The sequence below is a fragment of the Muntiacus reevesi genome, chromosome 3, assembly GCF_963930625.1.
Source record: "Muntiacus reevesi chromosome 3, mMunRee1.1, whole genome shotgun sequence".
NCBI classification, from domain to species: domain Eukaryota; kingdom Metazoa; phylum Chordata; class Mammalia; order Artiodactyla; family Cervidae; genus Muntiacus; species Muntiacus reevesi.
Window position 1 is genome coordinate 56,190,739 of NC_089251.1, and position 23,404 is coordinate 56,214,142.

Below are 23,404 nucleotides of genomic sequence, written 5' to 3' on the forward strand. Positions count from 1 at the left end.
GCTTTTGAATGGTAGTGTTGTAGAAGACTCTTAATAGTTCCTTGGACTTCAAGGAGATCAAACCAGTCAATCCTAAAAGAAATCAACTCTGAACATTCATTGGAAGGACTGATGCGGAAGCGGAAGCTCCAATACTTTGGCCACCTGATGGGAAGAGCTGACTCATTAGAAAAGACCCTGATGCTGGAAAGGATTGAAGGCAGGAAGAGAAGGGGATGACAGGTTGAGGTGGTTGACTGGCATCACCAACTCAATGGACATGAGTTTGAGTAAACTCCAGGAGTTGGTGATGGACAGGGAAGCCTAGTGTGCTGTAATCTATGGGGTCACAAAGAGTTGGACACGACTGAGTGACTGAACTGTCCAGTGTACTACGTTTAGTATAATGAATGTTTCTCAGAATTTGTGTATATTTTTTGCAAGTCAAATTCTATTTTCATTGCCCTTCACTATACTATTCTCCAAAGGCACTCTAAGGCAGTGGCCCCCAACCTTTTTGGTACCAAGGACAGGTTTCATGGAAGACACTTTTTCCATGGACCATATAGGTGGGAGTGGGGGATGGTTTCAAGATGATTCAAGTGCATCACATTTATTATGCCACCACTGATCTGACAGGAGGCAGAGCTCAGGCAGTAATGTGAGTGATGGGGAGTAGCTGTAAATACAGATGAAGTTGGCCCACCGCTTACCTCCTGCTATGTGACTCAGTTCCTAACAGGAACCGTACCTGTCCATGGCCTGGGAACTGGGAACCCCTGCTTTAAGGCACTTCTGTAGTGGGAATAATACTTTGTAATCCATCTCTTTTTTTAAAAGATTTATTTTTTTATTTATTATTGGCTGCGCTGGGTCTTCCTTGATGTGTGCAGTCTTTCTCCAGTTGCAGTGAGAGGGGGCTACTTTGTTTGCAGTGTGCAGGCTTCTCATCGTAGTGACTTCTCTTGTTGCCGAGCATGTGCTCTAGGGCACAAGGGCGTCAATAGTTGTGGCACATGGGGTCAGTGATGGTGGCTCTTGGGCGCTAGACTGCAGACTCTGTAGTTGTAGACACAACTGTAGTTGTGGTGCGTGGGCTTATTTGCCCTGTGCCATGTGGACTCTTCCTGGAGCAGAGACTGAACCTGTGCCCCTGCACTGGCAGGTGGAGTCTCAAACACTGCATCACCAACAAAGTCCTGTGATCCATCTCTTGCTTATATGATTTGAAATTTAAGATTTTTGTAATGATTTTCTAAAACTGAACCCTTCTGTATTTTGTGAGTTCCTCCTATTTCTCCTGTGCCTTCCTTCTAACATCTGAGCCAGTGTCCCTGGACCATCTGTCTGGTCCCCCCAGGACCAGAATGGTCTTCTAGTCAAAGGAGTCAAAGAAACTGGAACCCTATGGACAGAATCCAGTATGCCAATTCTTCAGCCTTGTGACTTGTATTGCATCCTTCTTATTACCATGGTTTTAAAATCCTAGAGTCTTAGCCTTCTCCTGGACACCCTGACTCTGCAGTCTTATGGTTCCTTTGCAAGAGCAAGGTTACTGGGGGTGGGGAGGGGAGTCTAAAAAAGGTTCCTTAGTAGGTTGATAGCATTTACTTTGTGCCTGGTAGCTCAAACAGTAAAGATCTGACTGCAGTGCAGGAGACCTGGGTTTGATCTCTAGGTCAGGAAGATCCCCTAGAGAAGGGAATGGCAACCCACACCAGTATTCTTGTCTGGAGAATCCCATGGACAGAGGAGCCTGCCAGGCTACAGTCCAAGGAGTCACAGAGAGTCAGACATGACTGAACCACTAACACTTTCACTTCACTTTCATCAGGGTGATAATAAATAAAATAAAAAGTACATTGCTTTAAGAGCTTATGAAGAAGCTTAAGAAAACTTCTGGCTGAAAAAACCAAAGATGATCGAGGAGGTAAAATTTGAAGTCTGAAAAACAAAGTTTTGAAGTTAGTGATTAGGGCAAGAGGGCTCTTTGGCAGAGGGAATGGGTGAATGGGATTATGAAGGTAGCAAAGGAGTTTTCCTCCAGATGAAACAGAAAATAGTTGACTCTACATGGAGCAGAGCCCAAGGCAGGCAATTCTGGAAGCTTCCATGGAAAATGAAGACTTCACCTACGTATCTAAAAATATCTTCCCCAATTTTACAGTGACCTTTCTAGGTCTTTCCCTTCTTAATAACCTTACCTCCCCAGTCCTAGGGCTTCTGAGGTGGTGATAAAGAATCTACCTGCCAATGTAGGAGATGCAAGAGATTCAGATTCTATCCCTGGGTTGGGAAGATCCTCTGGAGAAGGAGATGGCAACCCACTCTGGTATTCTCGCCTAGAAAATTCCATTGACAGAGGAGCCTGGTGGGCTATAGTCCATGGCGTGGCAAAGAGTCAGATATGACTGAGCAGGCACACACACCTCAGTCCTACATAGCCAAAATGTGACCAAATTGGATTAGAACAGATTGCCTTTGACCTAACCTCTATTTTTTTTTTGGCAGTGCCACAGAGTGTGGGATATTGATTCCTCAACTAGGGACCAAACCTACACTCTCTGCATTGGAAGCTCAGAGTCTTAACCAATGGACCACCAGGGAAGCCCCTGACTTTACCTCTTTAATAAGCATTTCTTCCCCCTTCTCCTCCTTGGTTATGCTTACTTCCCACCCGCCACCCCCGCCCCCCAGAATGCTCAAGATCTAGGAAAGAAGCACCCATGGTGATCACAGTATCATTTCTACAGGGGGTATATCCTTGTTACTCAGGTGTGAGACTTCACATGATATTTTCCAAAGAAAAGGAAGATGCCACCTGGGACAGGAGCCTGGACTGGTGCTGAGGCTGGTGCTGAGGCTGAGAACCTGAGCTGAGACGGGTTTGTGCACTCACTGGGATCTGGCTGATGTCAATAATCTCTACTATGCAAATGAGCCAAAAAAAAAAGGGTCTTGTCTAGACCAGAAATCAGAACTCAGTGGGAGGTCGCCAAAGGGTGTGGTACAGCTGGAAACAGAAAAATTGTTTCATCTGGCCTTGAACAGGATATTCAGCAGACTAGCTCCAGGGAGGCGGCTAACAATGCCGAGCCCAGAGGCCCCCTGAGGAACGGCCAAAAAGTTGCTAAGAGAGAATTCAAGACTGAAGGCTCACAGCCTCCCTCAGAAGAAAGTGAATGGGGAATTAGAGATCTAGCATCAGGGGAAACCTGCCCTTTGCAGATCTATTTTTAATGATTCTTTCCATTATATTTATTTCCCTTTGGAAGTAAGTGAACCTTAAGTGGGTCTTGAATGCTGCCTGGCAGTTATACTGTGCTTCTCTCATCCATGGCTTCCCAGGTGCCTCAGTGGTCAAGAATCCTCCTGCCAATGCAGGAAATGTGGGTTCAGTCCCTGGGTCAGGAAGATCCCCTGAAGAAGGAAATGGCAACCCACTCCAGTATTCTTGCCTAGGAAGTCACGTGGACAGAGGAGCCTAGCAGGCTACCGTCCACAGGGTCGCAAAAGTGGCAAACGTGATCTAACGACTAACAATACCACCTCTTCATGCTGTTTGCCATTCTCCTAGGGAATTTTCTACGTCTTCTCTCTCAGACCTCCTCAGCCCCAGCCCCACCTTCTACCTCACTGAGGAGATGATACAAACAGAAGAGAAGGTCACAGACTCCTGGCAAAATTGCCACACAGCTGCCTCCATTAACACCCAAGGCTCTGCTTTTCCGCCTATTGAACTTCTCTTTCCAGAAAAGCTGATTCAGTTTGTTCTCTTCTCAGAAATAGCCCTCCATCTAGTCTCCCGTCTCTCTTCATTTCTCACTTTCTCCCTCACTCCTACCAGCTTCCAAACATACTGGGGAAGCCGAACATTTCTTGGCTGTGCTGGTTCTTCATTATGGTGCTCGGGCTTCTCTTGTGGGGCATGGGCTCTAGAGCATTCAGGCTCAGTAGTTGCCGTTCGTGGGTTCTAGAGTGCACGGGCTCCGTGGTTGTGGCATGGTGACTTCTCATGTGACTGCTCTAGTCACACAGGCTTAGGTGCCCCACCAGGAATCAAACCCGTGTTCCCTGCATTGAGAAGTGGGTTCTTAACCACCGCACCACTAGGGAAGTCCCACTGCTCCATTGAAAAAAAAAGTGACAACAAAGATCTCCTAAATTTCATCCCCCGTCTATGTTCCCCTTTGCAGAAAACTCTTCAGAGAATTACCCACCACATTCCTAAGTCCAATGGCAGCATCTCTGCCTTCTATTAGACTGATCAGCATCACATGGCCCAGGGTCCTGCTACCTCCTTGGTTTCTGGGACACCATCTTCCCACCGTTGGTTTCCTCTTATCCACCTTATCTACCTGGCTGCTCCTCAGTCAGAGCTCTCAGCTGCTTCCTCCACCCCTTCATGTAGGAGCCACTGCTCAGATGCTCAGTCAAGTCTGACTCTTTTGTGACCCCATGGACTGTAGCCCACCAGGCTCCTCTAACCACTGGGGTTTCTCAGGCAAGAATACTGCAGTAGGTTGCATTTCCTGTGCCAGTTATAGGGTGAACTGATATCAGGTTGGCTCATCGGTTACTCAGGAAACCAGCAGAGGGGGATGCCCCTTACCACCCCTTTGTTAAGCTGTCATGGTGGAGATATTCTGATCTAAAAGTTCAAACAATCACTAACCAGGCCAGGGCTAGTATGTAGTAAGGTCAGTCATGTTAGTAGGGTGTAGGTGAAACAGCCACTGGTCAAGCAGGGGATGTATGGAAAGCAAGAGAACAGCTATCTTGAGTGGCCTGACCATACGATGTGATTAGTTTGGACTCATCTGGATAATTTAGGACAATCTGACACTTCCTTAGTGGCTCAGATGGTAAAGAATCTGCCTGCAATGCAGGAGACCAGGTTCAATCCCTGGGTTGGCAACCATTCCAGTATCCTTGCCTGGAGAATTCCATGGACAGAAGAACCTGGCAGGCTACAGTCCATAGGGTTGCAAAGAGTCTGAATACTAACACTTTCACTTCCATTCACTTAGGACAATCTCTCCATGTAAAGGTTCTTAACTTTAATCACAACTGGAAAATCCCTTTTGCATATAAAGTAATATATTCACAGGCTCTGAGCTTTGGACTTCTTTCAGTGGCACAATGGTAAAAGAATCTGCCTACCAATGCAGGAGACGTAAGAGATTCAGGTTCATTCCCTGGGTTGGGAAGATCCCTGCAAAAGGACATGACAACAACTCCAGTATTCTTGCCTGAAAAATTCCATGGACAAAGGAGCCCAATAGGCTACATTCCATAGGGTCACAATGAGTCAACACAGCTGAGCACAGGCACATTCTACTGTCCACAGAGGCCACGAAGCTTGGTCTTCTTTATTCTACCTACTCTCATTTCCTGATGATACCACCCAAGCCTATGCATGAGACATATCAGTGGTCCCAAAATTTATGTCTCCAGGCACTTACTTTCTCTCAAACTCCAGGTCCATTTATTTCACTGACCCCTAGACATCTGCACTTCACTGCCTAATCAGTCACAGACTCGACCTGTCCAAAACCAAATGTTTCCTCCCCAAACCTCCCTCACCCCTCGTCCTCTCCATCTTAACTGATGCCCACACTAGCCTTTCAGCTGCCCAGTCCAACAATCTTGGAACAATCTTTGACTCCTCTTTTTCTCTTACATTCCTCATCCTGTATGTTAGGAAATCTTGTCTCTACCTTAAAAATATATCCAGACGGCTTCAAAATAATCCAGTCTGTATTGGGGGTGGAAAGAAGGAGAAGGGGAGGGTATTTAAATGAAACAAGATTGTTCATGTTCTGATAATTGCTGAGGCGGCATGGTGGGTACATGGAGGTTCATTATGTTATATTATTATCTCTATTTTGTGTATGTCTGAAATTTCTCATAATGTAACATTGTAATTGCATGTACCATTGAGCCCAGCAGTACAATTCTTTTGAAATCTATCCCATATAAGTAAAAACAGTTGTAATAATAATATGTATATAATCTAGCATTTTTCAGAGGCAAAAATAGTGGAAATGAAGTGAATACCTATAAATATAGATGACATTTAACATTCATAGTTAATTTACATTCAACCATTAACAGTTGAATATGTTTCAGTACTTTCATCAAGGGGTATCACACTGCCATTAAAATAATCAAGTTTTTATTAGGAGATTTGGTGGAGTTTCCACAATTTATTGATAAGTGATAAAGAAAGCAAGATGCATATATTATCTAAATTTTATACAAGTGGCAATAAGTCAACATATGCACAAGAAGTAAGTTTTAAAATGAAATGAGCAGTCAAAAATATTCAAGATCTAAGAGCTTCTAACCACCACCACTCTCTCCACAATGGTGTGCCCCTCCCTCCACCCACCTTACCTGGGTTTCTATGATGGCCTTCTGACTGGTTTCAGTGATTCAAACTCTTCCTCTCCTCTACACCCTCAAGCTGTCTTACCCCACGTCTGATCTTAACAGTGACCAGAATGCTTCCATTTACTTCTTTTTCCTGTAGGATTGCTGTGATTAGGACTTCCAATACTATGTTGAATAAAAGTGGTGAAAGTGGGCATCCTTGCTTTGTTCCTGATTTTAGAGGAAATGCTTTCAGCTTTTCACTGTTGAGTATGATGTTAGCTGTGGAGCTTATTATATATATGGCCTTCATTATGTTCAAGTATGTTCCCTCTATACCCACTTTCTGAGGAGTTTTTTTTTTAATCACAACTGGATGTTGAATTTTATCAAAAGTTTTTATGCATCTTTTGTGCTTTTGTGTTTTTTATCTTCAGTGTGTTAATGTGGTGTATCACATTGATTGACTTTCAAATCTTGAACCATCCTTGCATGTCTTGGATAAGTCCCATTTGATCATGGTATATGATCCTTTTAATGTATTATGGATTTCGTTTGTGAATATTTTGTTGAGGGTTTGTCCACTGGCATTCATCAGAATTGACCTGTAATTTTCTTTTCTTGTGATATCTTCAGTTTTTTGTATCAGGGTAACTCTGGCCTTAGGCTGAGTTTGAAAGCATTTCTTCTTCTGCAGTTTTTTGAAACAGTTTGAGAAGGGTATTTGTTAACTCTTCTTTAAATGTTTGGTAGAATTTATTGTGAAGTCATCTGGTCCTGAACTTTTGTTTCTTGGGAATTTTAAAATTATTGATTCAGTTTCATTACTAGCCATTGATCTGTTCATATTTTCTGTTTCATCTTAGTTCAGTCTGGGGAGATTGTACATTTCTAGGAATTTGTCCCCTTTTTCAAGACTGTCTGTTTTTATTGACATTTATTATTTGTAGTAATCTCTTATGATCCTTTGTATTTCTGTGGTGTGTTTATAACTTCTCCTTTTTTATCTCTGATTTATTGTCTTGGGCCCTCTCTCTTTTCTCATGATGAGTTTGGCTAAAGGTTTATCAGTTTTGTCTATCTTTTCAAACAACCAACTCTTAGTTTCATTGATCTTTTCTAAGTTTTTTTAGTCCCTATTTCATTTATTTCTGCTCTGATCTTTATTTTTCTTGTTTCCTGAGGTAAGCTTGTATCTCTATAAACTTCCCTCTTGTAAATTCATCTTGATATTTTAAAGTTCATCTATGTTGCATTATGTATCAACATTTCTTTCCTTTTTATAACCAAATAATATTCCTTTCTGTGCATGTATCACATTTGTTTATCCATTCATGAACTGATGAACATTTTGGATGCTTCTACTTTTAAAAAATATAATCCTGCTATGAACATTTGTGTACAATATTTCTGTGGACATATATTTTCAATTGTCTAGGAGTGAAATTGCTGGGTTGTGAGGTTTGACATTTTGAGAAACTGCCAAATGTTTTCTAGAGTGATTGTACCATTTTACAATCCTACCTACAATGTATGAAAATTCCATTTCTCCCCATCCTTGTCAACATTTACTGTTGTTTAGCTGGTTGATTATATGACTATCCTAGCAGGAAGGAAGTGTTATCTTACTGTAATTGACATTTCCCTAATGACTAATAAATCGGGCTGAAGGGTAAAGAATCTGCCTGCAATGCAGGAGCCACAGGAGACTAAGGGTCAGGAAGATCCCCTGCAGGAAGGCATGGCAGCCCACTCCTGTATTCTTGCCTGGAGGACCCCATGGACAGAGGAGCCTGGTGGACTACAGTTAGTCCCTGGGGTCACAAAGAGTCAGATGTGACTGAAGCAACTTAGCACGCATGCACACAGTGACTAATAACCTGAGCATTTCTTCATGTGGGTATATTTGATTATCTTCTTTAGAGAAACATATGTTCAAATCTTTTGGCCATTTAAAAAATTAGGTTGTTTGTCATTCTTAACTTCATTTTGAAGGCCCATTTGAGCGTCCATCTCCACATCACTAACTCTTGACTGCCACTCAACTCTTGACTCTGAAAGCTCCCCCAGTACTGAAATCACAAGAAGCTTCAGGATTAGACTGATGGTCCCTCTGCCAGCATTAGCACCAAAAACCCCTATTGGTAGTACTACTCCTTGTCCCTCCCATCATCTCTGCTATTAAAGAGAGAATTGGAATATTTATGCAACTTCCTGGAAACACCACCAGGAAGGGCTCTGATTCACCATAAAAAGTGGGGGTCTTCCAACTATGCTCCCACAGAATCCAGGCATCTCAAAGTGGACCAAGGTTTTCTGATGCTCAAGCACTATAAAGATGGTCATTTTCTAGTCTTGCGGGGGTGGGTGGGGGGGGGAGGAATTAACTTTTTCTCCTGGAATTTTTACTTTAATTTAAAGTGTCTGTTATAATTTGCTTATGCTAGAAGTTAATATAAAATGGTGCTTGATTTATCACAATATTATACATTTCACTCTCAAGGTACAACTACTAATATTTCATTGTGTTCTGCAGAAACAGAAGGACTACTAAATGTTAAACAATTTTGAGGGCCATAGATGCAAGAGACAGAAAGGACACAGAAGAGAATATTATTCTCCACAGAGGGTGGCATCATTGGCTCCCCCAGCACTCTGGCTAAAGACATCAGTGATGATTTGATCTCTCTTCCCCTCGACTCATTCAACCAACAATTATTACCTCCTAATCATCCTTAATTCCATCCTTTCTTCTTCCTCTTGCCTACCACTGCCCAGGACCAGGTTCTGTAAATAGTCCCCCCAGTCCAGACTCTTGTACAAAGCCCTAACTGGTGTGTTTGCCTCTAGCAGCTACACTCTACTGGAATAATGTATCATGATGGATTAATCAGTAGTTTCAATGCCTGCTTTCTCAAGACTTACTCCATCAAAAAAGGACTGCGCTTATATTTTTCAACACTACATCACTACAACACACAACCCAGGACAATAACTGGCATGACATCTAAAAGTAAATTGGCCAATGAAGTATGAATTAGAACAAATAAATGAATGATTTGAAAATGTGCAATCACATACCATACAACTCTTTGGTGACCACCATCCCCCATGCCCACTGCAAACAAGATCAAGTCATATTACCCAACTTGGCGGTCAAGACCCTCCTCCTTGACCTGACTCTGTCTAGACTGCTTGCTTATCTCAGCCACTTCCTTCTTGAACTCAGTGTATCCAGAATATCTCAGGAAACACCATACTATTTATCTCCTTTATGTTGCTGTTCACTTCCTTATGCCGGGAACATCCTTAACAAATACCTCCATCCTCAATCTCCTTTTCACCAAACTCTTCTCTCTCTTTCAAAAGAATAAATATTGAAAAATATCCACCATGTTCCACCATGCATATTACCAAAGCTAAATATTTTGCCATATTTACCTCAAATTGTCTTTAAGAAATAAAGCATTAGAAGTACAATTGAAACTCTCATATGAGTCTTTCTTCAATCTCATTTCCTTTCTTCTCTAGTAGCATCCGATACCTTGATTTTAGTGTTTACTCCATATATGTGGGCTTCCCTGGTGGCTCAGATGGTAAAGAATTTGCCTCCAATGCAGGAGACCTGGATTCAACCCCTGGGTCAGAAAGATTCCCTGGAGAAGGGAATGGCTACTCAGTACAATATTCTTGCTTGGACAATCCCATAGACAGAGAAGCCTAGCAGGCTACAGACCATGGGGTCACAAAGAGTTGGACACGACTGAGTGACTAAGCAGCAGCCACGTATATTTCATAATTTTTATTGATATTTTAAAATATCCTTTCCCCCACCTCCATGGTTCCAATGCTTTAATGTAGATGCACACTGAGGTCCTGAGAGGTCAAGACTTGCCCAAGGTCACACAGCAAGATGAGGTACGAGAGTCCAGGACTCCTGTTTTGTTCATTGTCTTCCCAGGATGCTATGTTGCATGTTTTAAAAATGCGTGTAAGTGAAATATATACCATCTACTATGTCCCAAAGACAGCGCTAGATTCTTTTTACAATACACTGGCTCATCTAACCCTCACTCTGCAGATGAGGAAACTGAAGCTCAGAGAGAAAAAGTCTCCTTTCCAGTGTCACACAATTGGCAGGCAGCAGAGGTAAAATTGGCACCCAGGGCTGCTCGACTTCTAGTGCTGCCCTCTAGCGGGGAGAGTGTGGGAAAAGCACAGGTTTTGAAAGCAGAAATGTCTAGCTTTCTAGTTCCCCTTTTTGCTGACCTGGTAATTGTGGGTAAGGTAAATTGATTTAAATTAGCATTGAATGTTTCACAATTAGCATTGAATGTTTCACAAGCACCAGTAATTTTTACAATTTACCATATTAGTCCCTACAGTCACTCTCAAAGATAGATATTTTTTAATCTTTATTATTCAGAGAGAGAAACTGAGTCCCCAGGAAGATACACTGCTAACAAGAAGAAAAGCCAGAAGCAGAAGTCATGATTACCAGCTCCAGAAACCATGCCCCTGCTTCCTTCTTTCTCGTTACTCTTAATGTTCTCTTTATTCTTATTTTAAAAATTATCTTATAGTAGTTTGTAATCAGCTACCTGATAAAAGACATATAAAAAATATACAAAACCCTTAAAACTTAACAATAAGAAAATAACACTCCAATTTAAAACAAGCAAGAGATCTGAACAAACACGTATTTGAAGAAGATATACAAATGGAAAATAAACATACAAAAAGATATTGAGGACTTCCCCGGTGGTACAGTCAATGAGAATCTGCCTGCCACTGCTGGGGACACAGGTTCGATCCCTGGCTCAGGAAGATTCTACTTGCCATGGAGCAACCAAGCCTGCATGCTAACAACTGTGGAAGCTCATGTGCCTAGAGCCTGTGCTCCATAACAAGAGAAGCCACCCCAACGAGAAGACACTGCACTGTAAATGAAGACCCAGAGCAAGCTAAAATAAAAAGAAAGAAAAATATATTGAATATCATTTGCCATTAAGGACATTCAAATTAAATCAACAATAAGATACCATGACACACCAATTAGAATGTCTAAAATCAATACATCTGAAAATATCAATTTCTAGTTAGGATGCAGAGAAACAGCTACTCTCATTACCTCCTGATAGGAATTCAAAATGGTGTAACCACTTTGGAAAACGTTTTGGCAATTGTTCAAAAAGTTAAACATAGTTATGACCAGTAATTTCACTCCTAGGTATATATTCAAAAAACTGAAAATACATATCTACAAAAGCAGTATGGAGTTTTCTCAAAAAACTAAAAATAGAACAACCAAATGACCCAGAGATTCCACTCCTGGGCATATATCTGAAAAAAACAAAAGCACTAATTTGAAAAGTTACATACACTCCAGTGTTCATAGCAGCACTTTTTTTGATCACCAAGATATGGAAGCAACCTAAGTGTCCATCAAGAGATGAGTAGATTAAAAATGAGGTGGGATGTATGTGTATATTCCAAGATGGAATGCAGACTATGACAGAAGAATGAATGTACGAAGTGTTTGAATATATAAAACATTAAATAGCCTCATTGACTGGAGCAAGGGGAAAAATGCTGACCTAAGTGACTTTGAGGGCAGAAGCAGGGGGCGATAGAGGATGAGATGGTTGGATGGCATCATTGACGCATTGGACATGAGTCTGAGCAAACTCCAGGAGATAGTGAAGGTCAGGAAACCCTGGCATGCTGCAGTCCATGGGGTCACGAAGAGTCAGATACAACTGAGTGACTGAACAGCAAAGTGACTTTGAAGATGAAGGGAAGCTACAAGACTAAAGGCAAAGGGAAACTTACATAAGCACTGTATTCTAATTGGCAAAATTATTTCTCAATGGGATATGGACAAGTCTAAAACCATTACACAGTATACACATGGGAAATTAAACAATTAAGTAAATGGATAGTAAATGTTGGGAGCTGGGTTTCTCACCAGTAGGGTGCTACAGACAAGTAAAGGAAGAAGGCCAGAATGATCTGTGCAGTTTTGAACTAGAGTTGGAGACATTAGTATAAACTCATGTTTAGTGTAATAGAGATGGACACAAACAGAAATATTCATAGATACGTGTACCTATATAGAGCTTCCCCCGTGGTTCAGTGGTAATGGATCTGCCTTAAATACAGGAGACACAAGAGATGTGGGGTCGATCCCTGGGCTGGGAAAAATCCTCTGGAGGAAGGCATGGCAACCCACTCCAGAATTCTTGCCTGGAGAATCCCATGGACAGAGGAGACTGATGGACTACAGTCCTTAGGGTCGCCAAGATTCCTACACGACTGAAGTGACTGAGCACACACACACGCCTATATAAATTAGTATAAATACATCCATTTCCTCAACGTCAGCTGAGAGAGCCCAGAGGTAAAAACACACCGGTAGTATAATAAGCACATCCAGTGCCCAGATCTTGCTTTCTAAAACCATTATCCAGTAGGACTTCCTTGGAAGCACACTGGATAGAAATCTGTCTGCCAATGCAGGGAGCATGAGTTCAATCCCTGGTCTGGGAAGATTCCCCCATGCTGCAGAGCAACTCAGCCTGTGCACCACAACTACTGAAATCCACGCTTTAGGGCCACAACGAAAGAAGCTACAATGAGAAGTTCGCACATCACAACCAAGAGTGGTTTGCCGCAACTGGCGAAAAGCCTGCACACAGCAACGAAGACCCAGGACAGCCAAAAAGTAAATAAATAAAAATTTTAAATAAAAGAGAGACTTTCAAAAAAATAAAAAATAAAACCATTGCCCAATAGAAGGGACTCCCTTAGAGAACTGGCTAAATCTAGGGCAGGGGCAGGAAATACACAAGATGAGTGTGGAGCATCTATAGTTCCAGAAAGGAAAGACGTGCCAAACACCATTACGTGCAGCAATGGGGGTTTGTTAAAGGGACACAGGCACCAACTGAAAGAGTTCCCGGTGGCACAAGCTGGAACAAAAAGAAAAAATAATTATGCTACTGACTTATAACCACAGTATAAATCTCCATCAATCCATCTTAATATAAATAAATGACTAAGTAAATAAATGGAAGGGGAGGATAGATAAATGTCCTGCACAGAAGAACTCCAAACTAGACGTTCATCCCTCAAGACAGCAGAGAATGGGGACTTCCCTGGTGGTCCAGTAGTTAAGAATCCACCTTCCAAGGCAGGGGATTCTGGTTTGACCCTTGGTTAGGGAGCTAAGATCCAACATGCCTTGAGCCACATCTAAACAAAGCCCGTGTGAAGACATAGTGCAGCCAAAAGAAAGAAAAAACAGTGGAGCATGAAGGAACACTCTTTAAGTATGCACTACATGTGCTTCCTTCCTCCCGAGTACCAAAGGGGAGAAAAAGGGGTACCTTCACAGTGGCGAAGCCTGACAAACACGACCTCAGCCAGGTGATCAAAGTCAATCAACAGTGATGAAGGTCATCGACAGTCCTTCTTGCCAGGAATTCTTCAGGCAAGAATACTGCAGTGGATTGCCATTCCCTTCTCCAGAGGAACTTCCCAACCCAGGAATCAAACCCTGGCCTCCGGCATGGCAGGCAGATTCCCTGTTTAAGCTACAGGGAAGTCTACCCTCAATACGATGCACTGAGAAAGGCACTTCTTCTGCCACCTTCCTCCCCCAAGCCCCAAATCCCAGCCTCATTATGAGAAAGACACTAAACCCCAATGGAGGGACATTCTACAAAATAGCTGACCTTTTAATCTTGTCAGTGAAAGTGAAAAATGAAAGTGTTAGTCACTCAGTTGCGACTATTTGTGATCCCATGGACTGTAGCCCACCAGGCTCCTCTGCCCATGGAATTCTCCAGGCAAGAATACTAGAGTGGATAGCCATTCCTTTTCCCAAGGGATCTTCCCAACCCAGGGATCAAACCCAGGTCTCCTGCTTTGCATGCAGATTCTTTACCTTCTGAGCCACTTATCAAGGTCATCAAAAATAAGGAAAATGAGAAACTGTTACAGGTGGAAGAGAGGGGCTAAGGAGACATAATAACAAGATACAGTATTGTATCCTGGATAGGATCCTGGAATAGTAAAGGACATAGGTTAAAAAAAAAAGTAAGGAAATATGAATAAAGCAGGGACTTCAGTTGATAATATATAAATAATTGGTTCGTTAATTCTGACCAAGTTACCACACTAATGTGAGATGCTAACAATGGGAAAAACTGGGTGTGGGTTATATGCAAGCTCTGTACTACGGTTATAATTTTTCTGTAAACTTAAAACTATTCTAAAACTAAAGTCTCATTTAAAAATAAAATTTTAATATAAAAGTTTTAAAATTCACTTCTTTTTGTGTACAGTTCTATTAATTTTAGCACACATACAGATTCATCAGAATATAGAATAGTTTCATCATTTCCAAAAACTATCTCCTGTTATCTTTTTGCATTACTACACCACTGTCCTCACACCTCACCCCCTGACGACCACGAATCTGTTTTTCATGGATATAATATTGTCTTTTCAAAAATATCACATAATTAGAATCAAGTACTATATGACATTTTGAGACCGATTTGCATCACTTAGCATTATGCTTTTAAGGTTTATCTAAGTTGTTGAATGTGTTAATAATTTGTCCCCTTTTATTGCTGTGTAATATTCCAATGCGTGGATAGATTAATATTACAGTTTGCTTATTGATTCACCTCCTAAAGGAGTTTGGGGTTGTTTCTAATTTGCAGCCATTATGAAAAATGATGCTATAAATATTTGTGTACAGGTCTTTGTGTGAACATCAGTACATTCATGTCTCTTGGATAAATACTAAGGAGTGAAGTGGCTAGATCATATGGTAGGTGTATGTTCACATTTATAAGAGAATGCTGAACAGTTTTTCAGAGAAGCTGGACCATTTGACTATCCCTCTAGCAGTGTTTAAGAGCTCCAATTTTGGACTTCCCTGATGGTCAGGTGGTTAAGAATTCACCTGCCAATGTAAGGGAAACGAGTTCGATCCCTGATGTGGGAAGATGTCACTTGCTGCAGGGCAACTAGGTCACAACTACTGAGCCTGAGCTCTAGAGCTTTCAACAGCTGCTTAAGCCTGCATGCCTAGAGTCAGTGCTCCACAAGAGAAGCCCCCTTACTGCAACAAAGAATAGCTCTCATTCTCTGCAACTAAAGAAAGCCCACTTTCAGCAAAAAAGACCCAGAGCAGCCAAAAATAAATAAATAAATAAAATATTAAAAGAAAAAGAATTCCAGTTGCTCCACAGCCTCACCAGCACTTGGAATTGTCAGGATTATTATATGATAGCCATTTATATTTTATAATTTATATACTTGTATGTATCCAAAACAATAAATAGAATGGACTTGCATCTCTATCATACATAAATGGAATAATGCTAAATATATTCCTTTAATGCTTCATTTTTATTCATTCAACATTGATTTTGAAGTTTTAGTGTTGATTCACATTCATCTGATGCATTCAGTTTAACTGTTGATGGTGTGCTGTTTTATAAATATACAATAAAGTAGTTATGCAAGTCCCACACAGTCATTCGGGTTGTTTCCTATTTCTTATCATTAAAATTAGTCCTGGGAATTCCCTGGCAGTCCAGTGGTTAAGACTCAGTGCTTGCACTGCAAGGGGCCTGAGTTCAATCCCTGGTCGAGCAAATGTGTTCCCACAAGCTGCACAGCGTCATCCAAAAAACAAAAACAAAAACCCACAGTGCTAAAATAAACATCCTTTTCTATAGCTTCTTTCACACCCGTGTGAAAAATTCTCTAGGGCACTAATTCTCAAATCTTTCAGTTTGGGAGCTCTTTTCACTCTTAAAATTTATTGAGAATCCAAAGAATTTTTGTTTATGTGTATTATACCTTCCACTCTTTACCATATTAGAAACTAAATTGAAAATGTTTTCTTGGTGGCTCAAATAGTAAACAATCTGCCTGCAAAGCAGGAGACCTGGGTTTTATCCTTGGGTTAGAAAGATTCCCTAGAGAAAGGAATGGTTACCCACTCCAGTATTCTTGCCTGGAGAATTCCATGGGCAGAGGAGCCTGGTGGGCTACAGTCCATTGGGTTACAAAGGTTTGGACACGACTGAGCAACTAGCACTACAATACTAAATATTTATTTAGAAATTTTATAAAGTAAAATTAATTTAAAAAAAATAACATATATGAGATGAGCAAACATTTTCTTTTCAAAAACAAAAAAAAAAAAGAAGATAAAATTGTTTTCTATTTTGCATGTCTCTAATGTGTGTCTTAATAAAAAGAGACTGGATTCTTCCTATCTGTGCATTCAATCTGTTGAATGAGAGTGAAAGAGAAAAATAATATTTTAATGTTATTATGAGAATAGCTTTGATCTCATAGATCCCTGAAAGGGTATCGGGAAGAAAACTTTGAGAACTGTTGTCCTAGGTCTCATACCTAGATGAGGAATTGCTGGGCTGTGTAGTTAATATTTTCAATATCTATTCCCACCATCAGCCTGTGTAAATTTCCATGTTCTTACATCCTCAGATATACATAGTTTTGTCAGGCCTTTTAATACTTGACCAATCTGATTGATGTAAAATAGTGTTCCATTCTTATTTTAATCTGAATTTCTTTGATAATTAGCAGACTGATTCTTGTGCCATCTTTGTACACTTAGTCATCACCTCAGAAGCAAAGCCTTTCCTCCTCTTCTCCACTGATGGGCTGCCATTCTGTGCAAAGAACAAACCAGTGCAAAACCAGTCAACCCTAGAGGAAACCAGTACTGAATACTCATTGGAAGGACTGGTGCTGAAGCTGAAACTCCAATACTCTGGCCACCTGATGCCAAGAACTGATTCACTGGAAAAGACCCTGATGCTGGGAAAGATTGAAGACAGGAGGAGAAGGGGATGACAGAGGATGAGATGGTTGGATAGCATCACTGACTTGATGGACATGAGTTTGAGCAAGCTCTGGGAGTTGGTGATGGACAGGGAGGCCTGGTGTGCTGCAGGTCTCAAAGAATCAGACACGACTGAGTGACTGAACTGAACTGTACTCTCTTTGAGAGAAGATAAGAGGTCTATGCCCACCTACTTTAGAAAAGCACACAGGCTTGGCACACAGTAGGTGCTTAATAAACGTAAAAAAAAAAAAAAAACCCACAACAAATTATTCATTGTTTATAGAATCACACAGGCACTATAACACTTCACCCTGTTAGATTTATTACACCATTCCCTTTGGTTGTCACTTCCTGTTATGTGTTTACTTGCCTCACAGGGCTATATTTCAAGGAAAGGATTATTTCTTACTCATTTTTTTAATTCCTGTAGATTTGCCTCTGAGAAAATTTTTCTAAGACAGTTATATTTAATATAATTGTAAATATGTACATATTAAATTATATCTATATAATTTAAATATGTACATATGAGTACGTAAGTTGACACAGTCTTCTCCCACAAGCCCTGGACAGCCCAAGGAGGAGGAACACTCATGTCCACTCCATGAAGACGTTCCTTCTGTTCTTCATCCATCCTGTGGCCAGCAAGCTGCAGGGTCAGCTTGGTCATGTTGGGTTACCGCCCTGCCCCCACACATGGCAGTCACCATCAAAGGCAGAGATGCGGTACTGCATTCCCTACCAAGAAAGGGACAGAAACTTCAGCCTTTGTCCCAGTCACATTTCCCGTTGTGATGAGCAATAACGGCTCACACAACATCCACATCAAAGGCGGAGGAGAAGACGCGCCAGTGGAAGCAGAGGTCAAGGTAAAGAGAGCCATGACTTAGTGAAAGTGAAAGCATTAGTCTTTTGGTTGTGTCCAACTCTTTGCCGCCCCATGGACTGTAGCCCACCAGGCTCCTCTGACCATGGGATTCTCCAGGCAAGAATACTGGAGTGGGTCGCCATTCCCTTCTGCAGGGGCTCTTCTCAACCCAGGGATTGAACCTGGTCTCCTGCACTGCAGGCAAATTCTTTACTGCCTAAGCCAAGAGGGAAGCCAGACTACTCTGAGCCACCAGGGAAGCCAGACTTAAGGAAAACAGCATCTTCTAGAAGGTGGAAAAGTCCAGGAAACAGATTCTCTCCTGGATCCTCCAGAAATGAAGGTAGCCCCACCAACTCATGTGCACTTCTGACCTCCAGAACTACAAAATAACAAATTTGTACTGTTTTAATCCAGTAAGGCTTATGATAATCTGTTACAGCAGCAACAGTAAACAAATATATTGTATATCCCCAAATATAGCATTTGTTTGGGCTTCCCTGGTGGCTCAGAGGTTAAAGTGTCTGCCTCCAATGTGGGAGACCCGGGTTCGATCCCTGGGTCCGGAAGATCCCCTAGGGAAGGAAATGGTAACCCACTCCAGTACTCTTGCCTGGAGAATCCCATGGACAGAGGAGCCTGGTATGCTACAGTTCACAGGGTCACAAAGAGTCGGAAACGAGTGAGCGACTTCACTTTCACTTCACTTTCACTAATGCATGCCAAGATATGGAGGCAACCTAAGTGTCCATCAAGAGATGAAAGGATAAAAAAGATGTGGGATGTATGTTTGTATTCCAAGATGGAATGCAGACTATGACAAAGAAAGAAAGGAAAGGTTAGTCGCTCAGTTGTGTCTGACTCTTTGCAACCCATGGACTGTAGCCCACCAGACTCTTCTGTCTATGGAATTGTCCACAAGAATACTGGAGTAGGTTGCCATTCCCTTCTGCAGGGGATTTTCCTAACTCAGGGATTGAACCTGGGTCTCCCACATTGCAGGCAGATTCTTTACCAAGTGAACCACCAGGAAACACAGACTGAAATTATGTATTTTGATTTCTAAACCATGTCTTTGGATTAAGACATCATATTGAATACCCCCCAAATATTGATATTAATCAGCACTCATTCCTTCTGCCTGGAGCTCAGAGGAGGAAGTTGGAAGGACTGCAAGGATCCTGAGGATGCTGACCCGAGGTTCTTACAAATCAGGACATGCTGTGTGTTACCCCCAAAAGTCCGACAGCAAGCTGGAGATCACAAGCTACAGCACTCAGCCTGGATGCATTAGGCTAGCCGACCTCTCAACGTCTGGAGTCTAGCTCCTCCCTGAGGCAGAGGTTGAGGTCTAGGAAGAGCCACAGATGCGGTCTGTGTGCTCATTACTCTGGTGGGTCAGGGTTGGGAGAGACCCAACTTCATCCTAGGGTCTGCCCCAGAAGGTGGACAGTGGGCAGTGTCCCTTGAACATTCTGCCTAGATTGTCCCCAGAGAAGAACAAGGGAAAGCCATGTCCCCTCCTCCCCACACAAATCTGTCTGATGACTGGGCCCAGTGGGGAGGGGATTTGCCCAGCAGGCTGGGTGGAAGTTGCCCTGCCAGATAACCCCAGCTCCAATTAAAGCCATTAACGAGGAATGAGGCCAAGCACCATTATCCCTTATTAGGCTCCTTCCAACCAAGAGCTTTAAAACACAGAGGGTCAGTCTAGGAGCAAACTTTCCATGACGTACTTTACTTTTTAATATAATCATTCCCAAACAAATGCCATGTGGCCTCTACGGTGATCAACCACCTACCTTTGCCAGGCATTTCCCAGGACGGAAGACTTGTCCGATAAAACCTGAGAAAATCCAAGGATGAGCTGGTCACCCTACTTTCTGCCTCAGAGCTGCGGCTTTGTTCAGTCCTTCAGCTGAGAAGCCAAAGCCCAGGTCAGCAGGACTACTTTTCCTGAGCAGTTATACCTCTTTATGAATCACCAATTTACACCTGATTGTCTTCGGAGTAAGGCTTTCGCCCCAATAACAACAATTTTCTTGTAATAACAACAGCTACTGTTTATTGAGAGCTTACCACTGGGAACTCTAGCTCTCCGTTTATTATTTCTGTTAATCCTCTTACTAATCCTAAGAGACAAGCAATTTTTTTTCTTATTTTATAGGCGATGAAACTCTGGCGACGAGAGCTCAAGTAATTGCTCAAGGTCACACCAAAAGCATGTGGCAGAACCGGGAAGGTCTCAGGTCACTCCAATTGCAGAAAACATGTCGGTTACCATGACGACATTCTGCCTTTAAAGGGACTGATCCACAGGGCAACCCGTACCTGTTTTTAGGGGAGGGCTCATGGTCCCAGACAGTAATATGTCCACCCAGGAGATGCTATTCTGTGCCATTTGCGACCTCCTGCTGCTGCAGCCCTCTTGGCTAAGATAAGTGTAATATGAGGGCTTGCCAGGTGGCACAGTGGTGAAGAATCCTCCTGCTAATGCAAGAGACCCAAGTTCAATCTCTGGGTGGGGAAGATCCCCTGGAGGAGGAAATGGCAAACCACCCCAGTATTCTTGCCTGGAAAATCCTATGGACAGAGGAGCCTGGTGGGCTACAGTCCACGGGGTCGCAAAGAGACTGACATGACCGAGCAGGAGTTGCTGTAGTTTATTTTCTGGGCAGGCTTTCCCCAGCCAGAAGTCACGCTTCTGAGAACTGGAAAACCAGAGCCCGCTCAGGGGGTCAAGACGGCCCATTTCAGCCCCCGCGGGGCTCGGATGCTCTGTTGTGAAGCACAGCAGTCTCTATTCTTCGCTTCTGCGATCCGACCCCTTGCGGTCTGAGGTTTGAGGCGACTGCGGGTTCACAGCTGCTCCCCGCCTCCTCCGCCTCCTCGGGATCCCCCGCCGGCAGCCCCCGTGGCAGCTCCGGGCACCTCTGCTTGCAGTAAACATGACCTCTGCCTTCCGCCACCAACATGACATTGGCATGTCGCTGCTGATCTGTAAACACAATTGTGTTTTCGGTCTTCTGACCGAATTTTGTTACTGGGATCCTAACAGGCAGCAGGTCTCTGTTTATCTGTAAACAGCAGCCCCATTCCCCGGCAAAGAGGTCTGGATGCTGCTTGTTTTTACTACTTTACAGTAAGAGGAGAGGAAAAGGTGATTAGTGACAGGCGTCCACACTGCCCCCTCCCTCTCCCCACGGTCTGAGATTTCTGCCTGTCTCTCCACAGAGGTGCATAGCCCAGACCAAGAGAAGGAGCAGGACAAGCTCTCTCTGCTTTTTAATATCTCTGGCAGTGACGCTGAAGAATCTAGTGTAAATAAATGGCCAGGACCAAAGGTTAACAGCCAACATGGTTCCCTGCGTAGAGGAAGGAACAAACACGAAGAGCTCCCCAGGAAACTCAGCCTGAGGTCCCAGAGTCAAGGTTCTGCTTTTGAAGGGCATTCATGGTGGGCATGAATGTGTCTTGAGAAACGTGTGTTTCTGCCTGTCTGTTTTGGAACTACAGGAAGTCTCTTTCTGTAAAACTCAAGTTTTCTGTTAAAATGGGAGGATTTCTTTCCCCCCCTCCAAAGTTGTGTTCTAGCTAAAAGAATATAATCTTTAATGGAATGCAGAAACAAGCTGGTAAGTTGAAGTTTTCTAAGAAAATTTCCAAAGGATTGATTGACCTATAAAATGTATAGATTAATCAAATTACATATGTGTGTGTGTAAATAAAGTATATAAGTTGCATATAATTATAATTTTGTATATTATATAGTATCATAATACTATATAATATTGTATTATAATACTATATATCATATAAATATGTACTATAAATATGTACTCTAAGTACAAACATTATATATGATATATGCAAAATCATATATGTTAAAGTATATAAAATTTGTGTGTTTCAGCTTTTATTATCTCTAGCAATGGAAGTGAAGTGAGTGAAGTGAAAGTCGCTCAGTTGTGTCCAACTCTTTTCAACCCTATGGACTATAGTCCATGGAATTCTCCAGGCCAGAATACTGGAGTGGGTAGCCTTTTCCTTCTCCAGGGGATCTTCCCAACTCAGGGATTAAACCCAGGTCTCCTGCATTGCAGGGGATTCTTTACCAGCTGAGCCACAAGGGAAGCCCCTAGCAATGGAAGAGAAACACCAAATTGGTACCTTCCCTAAAGCTAAGTTATTGGGAACATTGTGATTTAGGAAAATTAATAAGGTTTCACAGTGTCAAATGTAGAGAAAGAGATGATTTCTCTCATTTCTGCTACCTTTGGGAAAGCAGGAAAAGAATTTAAAATATTTATTCTGATTGATGAGAAGAGAAAGAAAACTTACAATTCAAAAAGGAAAATGCTGGAAGATGTGGAAGGATTTATGACTAATTAAATTGAAATGAAATATTCAAAATAAAGCCTATTAACAGAAATAATTATTCTAATTAGTATTATTACAATTATATAATGTATATATATGATTATTCTAATAATTACTGTAGTTAAAAAGAGAACTTTGATACTTATTTTTCTTCCACTTTGTTCTGAAGAAAACATCTTGTTAATTTTAAAGGAAACATCATTTTAATGTAGAATTATAAAATAAGTTAATATAGTTATCAAAATGTTTCTTTTAAATAAAGAGTTATATTTTGTTGAGCCAGAGAAATGGAATGAACAATTTACTGTAAATTCAATTGGAATCTACAAATCTAAACTTAGTGATAAAATATTTAGTTCAACATGATGGACTGAGCATGTGTTTAGGTGAAAAAAAATGGAATGCCTAATTTTATTTTTTAGTTTTTAAAAAATATTTATTTATTTTTGGCTGCATCAGGTCTTAGTTGTGACACATGGGATCTTTACTGCGGCATGCAAGATCTTTCACTGTGGCTTGTGAGCTCAGTAGTTTCGGCATGCTGGCTTGGTTACTCCACGGCTTGTAGAATCTTTTTTCCATGAGCAGGGATTGAACCCGTGTCCCCTGCATTGGAATGTGGATTCTTAATCACTGGACCACCTGGGAAGTCCCCCTGATTTTAAAATAATAAATATATACCAGTTCTGAAAAAATAAGACTTGGTGCCATCAACAGCACAAAAATTTTAAGAGCTAGTGGAAAATAGAAAACAGATCTGATGGGGTTCATAGAGAAAATACATCTGAAACAGATATAGTAAAGAATGCTCCTTGAAAGGGGTCCCAGGAAAGCAATTCTAAAGTACAGAGACCAGGGTAAGTGTCCAGGATGATGTCTGCAAGAACAAGCTAAATCACCTG